Here is a 15,515-nt window from a genome sequence, read left to right on the forward strand (position 1 = left end):
TCACAATAAGTGGAAATAATTTTATGTTCCCCTTGTTGGAAGCATCTGATGAAATTGCAAATGAAGTGCCTGGCTTTTGAAGGTCATGCAGGAGGCATTCCAATGAGTGCGGTCCCAAAACATTTTTGACTATGGCTTCAGTCTTGGTTCTTCCACAAGATAGTTTCTTTGCAATGTCTGAGTCACCATACAACTGACTAGCCAACTTTACGGCACAGTCCAAGCTGTTATAGGAAATATTGTGCTTAACAGAATGGAACACCTCAGAGGCTTCTGCTGCAATGATCTTAAGTTCTGGTCCCTCGATGTTTGTGTTCCTTGCCCACTTTGTCATCAGGTGACTGGATTTAGCTTGAAGAATAGCAGCCTTATGTTGTTCAGTTGCCTCATGTCGTGCGACATCATTTATTCCACCATGGGTCACTAGAAATTCTCTCTTGCAGTACCTGCAGAATGCTTTCATATCACTGCATCTCTCGATCCAGTCGAATTCCGTTTTCCAAACATCCTGTCACTTGCACATTCACTTGTTGCTGGTTGACTGAGATGAAGCGGCTGCTCTCTTCATTCTTGAATCTGTACTTCCCTGATATGCAGCATATTTAGCAAAACTGTGTTGGGTGCAGTAACATATTGGTGCACGAGTGAATTGGCTAGTAACAGTGGCACACGAAAGAACTGGCTAGAAACACTGGCACATGAAATCATTGGTTTGAAAAAGACTGGCACCTGATATCATAAAAACATTGGCATATAAAACAAGAAGCAGCTTAATGTTCTTTGATATAGATTCAGTAAAGGCCTGAGAACAAACTGGTCTTAGCTCTAGATGATTGCCACTGTTAAACGTCCCAACGTCCCCATGTGAAAAAATGGGAAAAAGGGGTTTTAGATGGATGAATACAGACACTGGCTTGAAAAACTTTGGCATGCAAAAGAACTGGCTTGAAAAACTTTGGCATGCGAAAGAACTGGCTTGAAACATTGGCATACGAAAGAACTGGCTTGAAACATTGGCATACGAAGGAACTGGCTTGAAAAACAGTGGCATATGAAAGAACTGGCTTGAAAAACATTGCCATATGAAAGAACTGGCTTGAAAAACATTGGCATACGAAAGAACTGGCTTGAAAAACATTGGCATATGAAAGAACTGGCTAGAAAAACATTGGCATACGAAAGAACTGGCTTGAAAAACATTGGCATATGAAAGAACTGGAGAATGGCGCAGAAAAGAATTAACATTACAAGCCATTTGAAAAAGGTAATAGTAAAATGAGGTAATGTAGGGGGCATTTTGGCCATTGAAAACTTTGACGTTAACACAGCTCATAGTAAACAAAATGTATTATTTTTACCACTGAACATAATCCCCACCCCTCCAGAAAATAAAGTTACACATTTTCACTGTACCAAAAAACACTAAAATGAGACTGCATAGGGGATACCATAGACCTGATTTAGCTTTTGACCACAGCAGTTAAAAGAAATAAATGTATAGCATTAATTTACACAGCACAATGATCTAGTAATGAACATGCCCAACAGCAGCACTGTCAGATTATAATGAAAGCAGTACATTGTAAATTTATTTATCTAGATGATTGCCACTGTTAAATGTCCCAACGACCCCATGTGCAAAAATGGGAAAAAGGGGTTTTAGATGGATGAATACAGACACTGGCTTGAAAAACTTTGGCATGCGAAAGAACTGGCTTGAAACATTGGCATACGAAAGAACTGGCTTGAAACATTGGCATACGAAAGAATTGGCTTGAAAAACATTGGCGTATGAAAGAACTGGCTTGAAAAACATTGACATATGAAAGAACTGGCTTGAAAAACATTGGCATACGAAAGAACTGGCTTGAAACATTGGCATATGAAAGAACTGGCTAGAAAAACATTGGCATATGAAAGAACTGGCTTGAAAAACATTGGCATATGAAAGAACTGGAGAATGGCGCAGAAAAGAATTAACATTACAAGCCATTTGAAAAAGGTAATAGTAAAATGAGGTAATGTAGGGGGCATTTTGGCCATTGAAAACGTTGACGTTAACCCAGCTCATAGTAAACAAAATGTATTATTTTTACCGCTGAACATAACCCCCACCCCTCCAGAAAATAAAGTTACACATTTTCACTGTACCAAAAAACACTAAAATGAGACTGCATAGGGGATACCATAGACCTGATTTAGTTTTGACCACAGCAGTTAAAAGAAATAAATGTATAGCATTAATTTACACAGCACAATGATCTACTAACGAACATGCCCAACAGCAGCACTGTCAGATTATAATGAAAGCAGTACATTGTAAATTTATTGAAGACATCACTAAAAACAAAAAATACAAACTTGCTACTTACAAAGGCAAACTATCCAGTAACAACGACATGGTATGCACTGCATTAACTTCTGAGCATGTATCCACAAAAAAAAAAAAAAAGGAAAAAGTCCGTAAACATTTAACTTTTAAAAATACTTCCTGCAAGAGCAGCTAAAATAAACTACAATGTACGGCAAACTCAATGCACCCCTTTTACCTCAAAATCTAGAAATTAATAGTAATTTACCCAGCACAGCGATGCAATAAACAGGCCAAAGCAAAATCAGCACCCCCATATTCACACACTACAAGCAAAGCGGGACATTTTAACCTTATTAAAAACAGCATAAAAAATAAAATGCACATATTTACAACTATAAATGAAAACAATCTTGAAACAGCTTCAGCAAGTTGTCAACATGTACCTACTAGAATAATAAATGCACTACGTTAACTATTAACATTCCCCCTCAAAAGGCTGTACCACATGCACATTGACTTGCAAGAACAGGAAAAATTACCCAAACAGTATATCCTAACTTCCTGAAAACAGCATTAATTGCACACATTTCCACACAAAAAAGGGCAAACTATGCTCTAACATTTTCTATCTGCACACAGAAAGTACCCTGAAAAAGCTATGATAATAGAAATACATCACATTACATTTATATTTAAGACTGCCCCCTCCAGAATAAACAAAACTTCTATACACACGGTTCAGCCTTTAAAAAGTAACACTTCCCAATCATACCCCCAACAACAATCACAATCACAATTACATATACATACACACACAGGTGTTATATCTTTAAAATCTACTACTCGAAAATCTCAAAATAACCACTGCACAGATTTAAATACTGCGTACTGCACCCCCATCTACCTCTAAACATTAAAAACTTAAAGCACAATATTCCCATTTAAAACTACTACTTGGAAATCTCAAAATTATCACTGCACAGATTAAAATACTCCATACTACACCCCCCCCCATTAACCTCTAAACATTAAAAACTTAAAGCATGATATTCCCATTTTAAATAACTAAAGCCACAAAAACCTATGTACTTACCACTATCACAGTCTTATTGGACTAGCTGGCTTCCTTCCTGCTGGAATGGCTAGCTGGATGACTGGCTCTCTGTCTGCTGAGCGGCTGGGCTGGCTAGCAGGCTCCCTTTCTGGCTTCTTGGCTGGCTGGCTAGCAGGCTCTCTTGCTGGCTTCTTGGCTGGCTGGCTAGCTAGCTAGCAGGCTCCCTTGCCTTGCTGGCTTCTTGGCTGGCTGGCTAGCTAGCAGGCTCTCTTGCTGGTGTTTTGGCTGGCTGGCTAGCTAGCTAGCAGGCTCCCTTGCTGGCTTCTTGGCTGGATAGCAGGCTCCCTTGCTGGCTTCTTGGCTGTCTGGCTTCCTTGCTGGCTTCTTGGTTGGCTGGCTTCCTTGCTGGCTTCTTGGCTGGCTTATCAATCCTTTCTGATTCCGAAACGAAGTTATTAGCAGCTGTAGAGCACTAATACAAAACTGCTGTAAAGCTGTGACCTTTGTAGGGCTTTTCCGACGTGAATCCATGCCCCCTTCCATCCTTGCAGCCATTTGCTGCTTGAATTACACCACCCGGACCTAACAGGGAATATCTCTAACTGCAGGTCTGGGTTGGTGACGTAGCTGCATTGCCGTGGAATAACTGGAAGTATTTTTGGCTTTTCCATGGCAATTCAGCTACACTGAAAAATGGGACTTTTAAAGTCCCACTGCCTGGCAATGTGGGCAATGGGATGAAAAGGCTCAACCTGTGAGTGTCCCACTGACAATGGGACAGGTGGTAACCTTAGCTTAGCTCAGCTCAGCTTAAATGAGCTTTAATGATACATTTTTATTACAGTGTTAGTCACATGTAGAAAATAAACACCTCTTCCAAGTCTCAAACCTGGGCCCCTCAAAATTATAGCACACTGTATTAACCCACCATGATACACAGGTCTTGGGTTAAACAGGTGTTTCCAGTGAAACATACTGATTGCTACCTACAGTCATTAAGCATATACCTGCAATCAAAAAATAATGGGAAAAATAGGAGTGTACCTTGGACTCTGGTGCAATAATAACACCAGTGGACAGCCAAAGACATAATGGATGTAAGTGAGGCCTCTGATGGCAGGTATATGTGCCCTGTTATCAGCAACTTGTGGAAAGATGCCTGCTGAGGCATCAATGGCAAAGTACATGTACAACTGGGACCCTGGTGCAGAAATACAACCATATAAAGCCATGCACATACACATGGATGAATAAATATTTCACACAGCCTGTATATTTGCACATATATCTTGCAAATACAAATACATCTGCAGTGACTCAGTAGCTTAGTGTGTTTAATACCTTGCTTGCAGTACATTTTTACCACATATAGTCCTGGGTTCAAATCCAGTTTTGTGTTGCAGTTCAATTACATTATTTTGACGACAGCAACTAATGACCGAGTCATGCATTCATAATCCATACAGGTTTATGTATTTATTTATTTATTTATTTACATTTGTTTACCGGGAAATTCTAACTGGACACAGGTCCTTTTTCAGAGGAGGCCCAGGCAAAAAAGCTCCACAGAACAATAAATGAGGAGCAGAGTACATGAAGAACAACTGAATATACATAAAATAGCAAATAATACATACTGCAGCAAACAGCTATACATACAACATGAAACATAGTGAACAGATATACCAATATCTAGCTAGAGGCTAGGAATAAAGGTAGAATGTATATACACATAGTACTAAGCTCAAATGGATATGGTTCTAAACTCGTATAACTAAATCATATATACAAATACTGCACTAAACCCAAACAGATATAAAGCAGATGCTCCACACAAAGGTGGAACAAGCTAGAAGGGCTAATGGGATGGAAGAGGAAGATAGAGGAGTAAGAGAGGAGACTGAGTGAGTAGTATACGTGGTAGTGAGAGGAAGCTAGGTGTAAGGACTATGTATTTGGAGTTGAGATGAAGTGAGGTAGTTAAGCATGTTATAACAGGTCTGAGAGATTGAGTGAGGAGGGAAGGGGAGGGTAAAGGGTGAGCCAGAGCCTGCAGAGAAAGGAATGCAATGATCAGATGGTGTGAAACAGGGTGGCTAGGGGAGGGGAGAGGAAGGGGAGGTAAAAGGAGGGTTACTAGTCGGGATTGGTGCATGGGCATAACCAGAGACTTTTTAAAGTGAGGTTTTAGTGCAGTCTTGAAGTGATTGCAAGAAGGTAGTGTGGTTATAGAGGGGGGAGATTATTCCATAATCTGGATATGACACAGGAGAATAGTGCTTCTCCCGCTGAGTTCTTGGGTTTGGTCACTAGAAGTAGATTTTTGCTGCTAGAGAACAGTGTTCTAGTGGAGCAGTAGGGCTTGAAAAGGTTTTGAAGGATGGGACTTTAAGAGGATGGTCTACTAACGTGTGGGTGAGTGAGAGTTGATTCAGGTGAAGAAGATGAAGTTCAAGCCAGTCAATTTCTCCAAGTGAGATATAGTGGTGGCTGCGATAAGATGCACCAATGGCAAACTTAGCAATTCTATTGTAGCAAGCCTTAAGCTTGTTTAGGTCCATTTGTCTAAGGTAGGTAAGTATAGGAGATGCATAGAATAAAGTGGAGATTAGATGGGAATTGGCAGCAGAAATTCTGGCTGTTTTGGTGAGGAATTATTTGTTTCTGTAGCATAGCCGGCTTTAGGCATAGGCCAACCAGGCGGCCGCCTACTTTACTTGGGTGGAGAATGGAGTTTATTGTGGACCAGAAATGCTTAAGGTTGTAATGGGAGGAGTTTAGGGCAGACTGTTAATATTGGGTTTTATCAACCTTTATTTGATTTTTGACCTTGTTGTGCAACTCTAGGAATGACTGTCTAGAGGAGGGAGTTTTTGTTGAGCGCCAGTGCTCCCAGGCCTTATCTCTGATTTTCATTAGTGCCCTGGTGCTTTTTTTGTAGCCAAGGGGAGTACTGTGCTTTGACTCTGGCATTTCGTATGGAGGCATGTGTGTTTAGGATGTTTAAGAAGGTGCTATTGGAGAAATGGATGGCTTCATCCAGATTGAGGCACTTTAGTGGTGTCTAATCAAATTTTTGAAAGGATGAGCTAAAGGAGAGAAGGTTAACGTTTACCTTATTTTGAATTTGCCTATAGATGATGGGTTTAGCACAATTTAAGTGATGTCTCATAAAGAATGTTGGAGTGTGGTCACTGAAGCTGTCTGGTTGACAGCCAGCTAAGTATGAGTGAGAGTCTTTATTCATTAATATCCAGTCAAGAGTAGTATGTTTGTTAGAGTTTTTATTTATCCAGGTAGGTGACTTTATTAGTTGGGAGAAACCATGACAGTTTACGTGGTGGGCTGGGTAATTGTTACTACAAGATAGTCAGCTGATATTAAAATCACCTAGGATTATGATTTCCTGGGGTAGGGAATGGTGAGCCCAGTTCAGGCTGTGGATCACCAGGTAAGTATCTGATGGCTTACTAGTGGGCAGAATTCAACTGCTGATGAGCACTTGTGTCCTGATGGGAGACTAGTAATTTAAAGATGGCTCCATAAATAGTAGGAATCTAATATATACTTAGTATTGGGGGTGGGGGTAGCAAAAAGGGTGTGAACCAGGTGCAATGCAAAGAAACCAGCCAAACCAGAGAGGCAAGCAGTGGAAAACTATCAGTGAAGGCCCCAGAGGGGGTGAGTAGTAATACAAACTCTACCTGTAAAGTGAAGGAGAGATGAGACAGCAAGGTTTATTAAAGTTGGGAGTGTGTCTTCATATTGACTTGCTTATTAGTAGCCAGTTTGTGCACAGATTAGAGTAGGGAGATACATTAGCAATGAATGGGAATGTATGGAGATGCAAATAAACAGGTGGGGCTCAAGTGATACAAAACTAAGGCAAACAGCACTGAAAGGGCTACTTGAAGGTTAATTTTTAATCACAGAGAATAGGAAGGAACTGAAATAAGTGTATACTGTCTAGTGGACAGTTAGGATTACTACACAAGCTAGGGTGGGGCGGGAGGACACAAGGCTACTAAGTAGCACAGCTAATGTTAAAGCTTCACTATCATAACACATACATGAGGAATGCCTGGGTGGACTGACCCTGCTCTTCCGACTCAAAGGGTATATCCTTAGTTTAGTTTTGCAGTACTGATTCTTTCCTAGACTGTATGGGGTGTGGTAGCTGCAGACTGCAGTGTTGCTCGAGTGTGCTGTGAAGAGAGAGAAAAAGAGAGGGTGAAGCTAGTAGAATGAGACAAAGACGGGTTAAAGGAAGTAATGAGGAGATAGGAGGGTGTTAAAAGATACAGGTCTGAGGACAGAGTGGAGAGAGCAGGAGAGAAACAATAGATAGCAGGAGAGCAGATGTCACTGCAACAGTTTGAGAGTACTTCAACAGCTTAACACATCACAGAGCCATAACTTTGTTTGGAAACAAATCAATAAATCATGCACAATACATTTAGCAGCCAATTATGTGCATACAAGAAAAAGTAAAATGAACACTTAACAGTCCAGTTGCATCAGTAGCTGGGACACAACTGCACTGCTAAATCAGTAAACACTGTTTCTAACACCAACACCAAGTCAATTAGATTTAAATTACATTTATAACAGCATGTTACTGCTAATTAATGAACTGCTACACAGTTTTGCAAGTCAAAGACCTGCAGGTAGGGACACGCTGCACATATCTGTATAGCCTAACTGTGTTGACTACTACACTGCTACTGGCAATGTTGCATAACAGTAGTTACTTAATCACATGCCTTGAATGGACTGCAAAGGGTACACTTACCCTAGCTCTGCTGTAATGACAGGTCTGACACAGCTATTACATATACAAGTACAGCTTGTTCACACACAACCCCTGTGTGCTGCTGCAGTCTGTAGTACACACAGCTGTACATAAAGGTAGCTGCTACAGACCTACCATACCCCTCAACCCCTTAGAACAAGGAATCTGGACACAGCCATACTTAATGTGGGGACAAAGGCCCAGAGCTAGGGACATGTTTTATATTGTGTTATTACAAAGATAGTCAGGTGATTGAATAACAGTTACTACAGTGGCATGCATATTCTGACAAGTATGACTTCTGACACTCACATTTGTGTCTTTTATTGCTGATGTCAACCAACAATGATTTGCCAGTGATTTGACAGAGGACCACAATGTCATGGGACACTGACCACACATATTAGGTGAAACTGTGGACATACTGCATAAATGTCTACAGTTGACAGTTATGATACCTGCCCACTGTGATGCTGTAGTTTCCTCACCTCAGTACTGTCCATCTGAGCAGCTAAGAAAGGGGCCCAGGTCTAAATGTAGGCCTTTTATATTGCACTGTGGTGGCATGTCATTGGCTAATGGTAGTGTAATGCAGATGTTCTGGCTGCAATTAGCATATCAGACCCAGACTGACGTATGCTTAGGGCTATGGATGCAGCACAGTCTGACATCCGTGACTGCCTCCACCACACTGGGGTACCCTGAATTGGTTCACTGATGCAGTGGACAGACGGTGGGCTTAGGCAGTGTTTGTCTAGGACCGCACATTGTCTGTGCTGGAACATCTGGTTGGAATTGGGTGTTGCACATGTGGACGTAGGTCAGCAACACCATCTAATGAGAGGCCACGTGGCCATGCACAGTCATGGTTCCGTAGTGGCAGTACCTCCAGCACTACAGAGGGAAGTGTGCTGTCCACACCACAATGTGACAGGCCATGGGTACATGGTCCTGGTTGGTCCCTTGGGGGACACAGACCCAGCAGACAACAGTCACCATCTGGTACTAGCACCACAACTGGTCTTAAGCATGGTGGTGCCAGTACTACTCCTGGCAGAACCAGTTCCCATGTTCATGCCCAGAGATGATGAAGTGTCTACTCTACCATGTACAGTCCACAGCTGTCCAACATGCACACATGTAGGGCTAGGACTGGACTTGACTGTGTACACACATGCACTCAAACACCACTGTCACATGCAGTTCACTTACAGACACACAGCACCTCTCCATGGCCCATCTAACACGCATCCCTCCTGACTTACACACATGCTGTCAACTGTTTGGTACAGCCTAGGCCTTTGGCACCCCCACACCACACCCTGTGCATGTGATGATACCTGTGCTACATCCTTGCCATCCATGCAGTCGATGCAGGGAAATGTTGCTATACGTCTGATGCACAGGGTGTCTGTATTACTTGATATGTAGTTGTGTAGTGCAATATTGTTTTGCCATGCCGCCTGTTGTGGGCTACAATAGGTATCATATGCTGGCACGTATCATGACTACACATCACAGTTTGTGTATCTTTGCATGATGGACTGGTGGTAATGTTACAGAGTGACAGCTGTGTCATGCACCTGTGTATATTGTCTGTTCCAGGAGGCAGAGGGGGTACACTATGTACACATGGCGGCAATACAGTGGCAGAGGATGGCATGGCAGCACAGCAAACATTTGACGTCAGCAAGGTATGGCAGTATACATGCATGGCTCCCTAGATACATATGTGCAGAACAGTCTATCAGGGACATTGGGGACAGTCTGATTATTCATGCAGTCATACTTTGTGAGAAGGTCTGCTGCCATCGCTGCATGTCACCTGGGTTATCCAAATGTACAAATCTAGGTGTAGCGATGGTGTTGACACATCTACAAACATCCTGTGTCCAGGTCAGACAGGTGGCAGACATCAGTTATGATTATGTAAAGGAAGGCAATGCAGGGCCAGCAGCTAGTCACAGGGCCAAAAAGTGCATGACCATTGCACAGGGATAGCCCATAAGGGCATGTCTGTAGTGCTGCATAGAGATATATGTACACATACTCACTGACTCACTGACTCACTCACTCACTCACTCACTCACTCACTCACTCACTCACTCACTCACACAGGGTTGGCTGCTGCTGTGAGTATTGAACCCCTACTTATTTACTATTACACACTATAGCTCGCAATACTTATCGCATGTGCCATGGAATTTATCTGACATTAGACTGACAGCCAGTGCTCTTAAGGTGAATGACATCAGCAGACCTTGTAAAAGAGGGCAATGTAGAGGCCAGCAGCTAGTCACATAGCATAAAATGCATAACCATTGCACAGAGACAGCACATACAGGCTTGTCCGTGGTGCTACAAGGGGATATCTTTCCAGACACATACACACAGAATTGGCTGATGTGAGATTAGAAACCTTACCTATCTAATTACACACTATAGCTTGCAGTACTTATCACATGCACCATGGGTTACATCTGTTGTATATGTGATTGCAAGCAAAGTACTTCTGGAGTACGCAAAGTGTCTTTCTGTTAGACAGCATGTGTGGCCTGCAGAGTGATATTGCTTGGTACTGTTATTGTATCTAGTGTCCTAGGAGTGGGGTACCTATCACTATTTCTGCTATGTGCATACAGTAAGCAGTATGGCCATATGTGGCTGGTTGCAGTTAGATAGGCAAACATGTGGCCAGGAACGGGTCTATATTATGATATCACACGCTCAGAAGAGCAAATGACACATAATCGACCCCATGTAAATGAAAGCTTACAACGTCAAAGTCTCTGAACAGCGATTTTTTTCCAAGGGAAAACAATCACTGTTCCGAAACAAAAAAAAAAAAAACCAAAAACTGTAAAACATTACATAATGTGGGGGGGCTTCGCCCCCACACCCCCTGATGTGGGGAGCTGTGCCCCCCCCACACCCCCTTCTTAAATATACCAATTCCGAGATCGCACTACAGTGCCAAAAATGGCAAAGTAGCGAAAGCGGCCAAGCGAATTCTTTCCCAGGGAAAGAATTCGCTGAAAATCCGCTTCACTGTTTTGACTTTTCGTGCTTTTAAGTTCAACAAAGACGCATTTGACAACCTGCACCTGCGACAGCATAATAGGGAGCTGCCATTAACAATATGGCCTGTTCAAGGCATGCATTGAACCAATGTACAGTACAACACCTGTTCACCGGTGTCTGTCTACAAGGTGACATTCTACAGGCACAGGAGTCTCTGGGTGAGTGGATTATGTACTGTCATGACCTTGGTTTGGTTCTCTTGGGCAACTGTTTTAATGTGTGAGTGCAGATAGCTTCAGCATTTCGAGGGTATGTGAGTAAATCCATACATCCCCACACACACACACACACACATATATATATATATATATATATATATATATATATATTTATGGTTCCCCTTCAGAAGGTCGAATGGCTGAAATCTTGAAATGCATATGGTCGAGACCATATGCTCGAAATTTCAGAAGCTTGACCTTCTGAATGGGAATTAGCATACAGCACAGAATGGGAGATTTCCCTTTCTGTGCTGTAGTGCGATCTCGGAGTTGGTATAAATAAGTAGCGGGGGGTGTGGGGGTGCAGGGGGGGCTTGCCCCCCCTGCAGAAACATTGTTTTGTGACGTTGTTTTTTTTTATTCCCTTTCAGAAGGTCAAGTGTCTGAAATTCGAGCATATGGCTTTGGCCATATGCATTTCGAGATTTCAGCCATTTGACCTTCTGAAGGGGAACTATAGATATATATGTGTGTATATATATATATATATATATATATATATATATATATATATATATATGTAAACACACACTCACACACACACACACACACACACACACACACACACACACACACACACACACACACACACACACACACCTATATAAATGTGTATAACAGGGATGTCCCTATATATTGCTGTGTGTGTGTGTACATTATGTATATAACTTCTGTAGATATATGTGGTGAGTCTATGTATCATTGTAATATATATATATAGCTATATATTAATATACTTACGTGTTTTTAACTTTTTATACATTTTTATACATTGTTGCTTTAATTCATTAATTGGTGTTTGTCATGTGATAATGCAAGTCATATATATGTGCCCATTTGAATGCTGGCTTTTATCTGATGAAATTATGTATTTTATATAACGAAAGCGCTTATGTTTCTTCTATTTTGTGGTGCAATAAACTGCTGGTGAACTACAACTTCAACCTTGCCTTGTGTGTGGTCAAAATCCACTCTCTCGAGGCACTCCTAAAAATGGAGAACATCAATATCTGTGAAGTAACTGACACCTGGTTCAAGGCTCCAGAGAGCACCCCCTGAAATACCAGGCTACAACTCTTATCACACTTTTCGGCCACCAAACCAGGACCGAAACACTAAAGGTGGAGGAGTGTCCATATTCACCAAGGATATTTACACTAGGCTAGTTGCCCAACACAATATGTCTGAAATTCTCCAGGTGCAACTAACACTAGGTAAGACTGCAATCCAAATTGTAGCTTGCTACAGATTCCCCACCATGCCCCAAAATTCTCACTACACCTTTCTAAACATACTGGAAAATGTTAAGATACAACCAAACACCCTAATACTGGGTGATTTCAACTACCCTGCCATTAACTGGGAAAACTACTCATGTACCAACACCTTTGCCCAGCGGTTCTTGAAATTCATAACTTCCAACGCCCTGGATCAACTAAACCTTAGTCCCACCAGGGGCACCAATATCCTTGACCTGGTCATTACCAACATGGGAAATCAATGCTCCACACCTATGGTCACTCCCTCGTTGGTCAGGTCTGACCATAAGCTTATCACCCTTGACATCCACATCCCACCCCCACCCCCCAGTAAGGAAACCTCCATAAAAAACTTCTCCAAAGCCAACTTTATGCTACTCTAGTCAGAGCTGACAAACTTCATGACACCCATGCAGACAGGAACTGAAAGTTCGACTGCTGAATCCTACACAAAGGCACTGTACTAGCACATCCACTTGTGCATGAATAGAATAGAATAGAACCAAGACTCTCTCCTCCAAAAAAAGGAAGCCAATCTGGTGGTCCCTTGCCATAAATAAACTTTATAACAAAAGGAAGAAACTGTTGCAAAAAAGATGAAAATCCCAGGATGCAAAAAACTCCCTTACCAGCCTAAGTAAGAAGGTGAGATCCCTCATAAAATCCTCCAAAGCTAGTTACGAAAATAAAATTGCCAAAGATTCCAAAGACAACCACAAGGCATTCTATAGCTATGACAAGAACCAATATGGCAGTGCTCAGATCTGCTCTGAGCTACAACAGAATGGCATTAAATATACTGATCCCAAGGATATTGCCAATATCCTGGCAAATCGATTCAGTGCAAACTTCTCCCCCCTCTCTCCTCCTAAATGGCCCATCTCAATACCAAAAGATTGCCAAATTCCGGAAATAATGGCCACACAGGTAAAAAACATACTCGCCAAAGCTAAGAATACAGCATTCATGGGACCAGATGACATCCCAGGATGTGTACTGCATGAACTACAAAATGAACTGGCACCTCACCTGCCATGTTTAATCATAGCCTCACCTCAGGCTTCATGCCCACTGAGTGGCGTACAGCTACAGTTATCCAACTCCACAAGGGGGGATCCACCTTGGATCCTGGGAACTGCTGCCCCCTCAGTCTGGCAAGCCTTATCTGCAAGGCCATGGAACGTATTATCATGGAACTTATAAACAAAGACATTGGCAGCCTTCAAACACTGGACCCCATGCAGTTTGGGTTCGCGAATGGCAGATCTTGTCTCCTGAACCTGATTGACTTATTTGAATCAGTTTCCAGAGCCATGGACAAGGGTAAGGTGGTCCACACAGCCTATCTGGATCTCACCAAGGCCTTTGACACCATCCCCCACTCTAGAATCATAGATAAACTTACTAAGCTGGGCATTAATCTCTACGTCACTTGATGGGTTGCCAACTGGCTTACTGACAGAACCCAGACTGTAAAAGTAGCCATCTCCAAATCTAGCTCTAGACAAGTGACAGGTGAGGTACCTCTGGGTTCAGTCCTGGGACTGCTCTTGTTTGGCATCTACTTCTCTGAAGTACAAGCCAACACTAAGGGACTCTGGCTAACAAAGTTCGCAGATGACTACAAACTGGGAGCCATTATTGAATCCCCAAATTATATGGATATTCTACCAAAGGGCCTTAAAGAAACCGATGCTTGGTGCCAGAGCCATGGGCTCAAGCTCAATGCCAAGAAATGTGTAGTTATCCCCTTTGGGGAAAAACATGCACCGATGAATTACCACATAGGTGGCAGTACACTAAACATCAAAAATGTGATAAGAGACTAAGGGACACAGGTGGACAGTGGTCTCACCTTCGATAACCACATCACCACTACAGTAAGGAAATCCTATGTGTCACACCTCATCACTAAGGGCTTTTCATCCACAAAAAAGGAAGCCATTGTTCCACTGTACTCAGCCCTCATTAGACCCATTAAAGAATACAATGCCCCGTTGGTATGTACCTCTCAAGACATCTGCAACAACTGGAAAGGCCACAGAAATACCTCATTAAAGGAATCACAGGCCTAAAGCAGATGCCCTATGCTGACCATCTAAAAAAACTCCACCTGTACTCTGCTGCATATCGTCTACTCAGGGGCGATCTCTGCTTAACATACAGTGCCATGTCAAACCCAGAGCTGTTGGACATGCTACACTTAAAGAAATCCCAATCCCTCAGAGAGACATGCTCCAGGGATCTAAACCTTGTCATCACAATGAACAAAACATGCTGGAAGGATAAGTTCCTGACCCACAGACTCCCCAGACTCTGGAATAGACTGCCCATACATGTCAAGCAGAGCGCCTCTTTGGCCCACTTCAAAAGGAACCTTGATGATTGGATGGGAGATAGGAAATTCACCCTGGGGATCACGTCAGTTGCCCTGCTAGACAGGGGTCCAGGGAAGTAACAGCCAGGGAATTGTTATAGCTAGGCTTGTATAGGCCCTAGGGCCAATAGCCTAGTACCAACCTATGAAACTATAGACATCTGGTACAGCTGTGATGTGTGCCAGGTATGGGAGTCATGATAACTCCCAGGGCTGCCAGCACACACATTCATGATAATGCCTTGGGCATTGCACATGACCTGGTAGTTGATGGAGTGGTACCCCTTGCGGTTGACATAGATTCTGTCCTCCTCACCGGGTGGTGCCTTGATGTGTACATGAGTGCAATCTATGGCACCCAGTACCTCAGGGTAGTGTGCTCAATGGTAGAGATTTTGCATACTGCTGGCCCTCACCTCA

Source organism: Protopterus annectens, chromosome 14.part0, assembly GCF_019279795.1.
Source record: "Protopterus annectens isolate FY-2018-M chromosome 14.part0, PAN1.0, whole genome shotgun sequence".
NCBI lineage: Eukaryota > Metazoa > Chordata > Ceratodontiformes > Protopteridae > Protopterus > Protopterus annectens.